The following is a 964-nucleotide window of genomic DNA, read 5'->3' on the forward strand; positions in this document are numbered from 1 at the left end:
GGAATCCAGGCAAATAAACAACCGCAGGGGGAAGAGAGTGGCGGGCGAAGGCGCAGCCCGCCTCGGAAACCGACGGGGTTTTGTCACCATCCCCGGCTTGAAACCCACAGGATATGTGATGCCCTGGAAGGCTGACACGGGTGTCAATGGAGATGTCTCTGGCTCGTGGAAAAGAAAAGAGGAGGCCGGTGGGGGGTGGTCGGCGGGGGGGGGAGAGAGATCTAGCTGCATAATGGGGAAGGTTTGTGGGGCGGTGTTTTTTTTTAAGCGGTTACTGGAAGGTTTCAGCGGTGCCTCCATGCGTGCGAGAGAAAGAGAATGCGTGCGAATCACATCGCCAGTCCTGGTGTCCTGAGATCTGCAGATCTCGATCCCAAGATTCCTGGAGAATTGAAAACGCAGGCTTCCCACGCCTGTCCATGACCTTCCCTGAATGAGCTGGTTTTGGAGGGGCTAAAAATAATCCTTTAGGCACACGTTCACCAGGAACTAACCAACCCATCGACTGATTCCCATCTTCTAAAAAAATGCAATATCATCCAAATAATCATTATAATTAGCTGAGAGATGAGACCGGAAAAGGAGAATGTGAGACCCTTTTGTCTGAATTGTTTGGTCTGGTCTGCCAGAGAACCGTATTCTTTATAAACATGCGCACACAGCCCTATTCTTAATTGTTTCCTCTGGAGCCTATTTTGTATCTGGTCAGAAAAGGAAGGAAGGAATACATCATACCTACGTACATGATACAAACCTAGAATGGTCAGATACAATCATTAGCAAGGATTTTTCCATTGACTAATTTCATTACACTTTTTGTTACAAGTGTAATCTTTGATAGTACAAATATAAGAACTGATGGAATCACTGCGAACTCCTGTCTGTCTGTCTGTCTGTCTGTCTGTCTGTCTATCTATATCTATCTATATCTATCTATCTATATCTATCTATATCTATCTATCTA

The sequence above is a fragment of the Gekko japonicus genome, unplaced genomic scaffold, assembly GCF_001447785.1.
Source record: "Gekko japonicus isolate JY-2015 unplaced genomic scaffold, Gekko_japonicus_V1.1 scaffold52, whole genome shotgun sequence".
NCBI lineage: Eukaryota > Metazoa > Chordata > Lepidosauria > Squamata > Gekkonidae > Gekko > Gekko japonicus.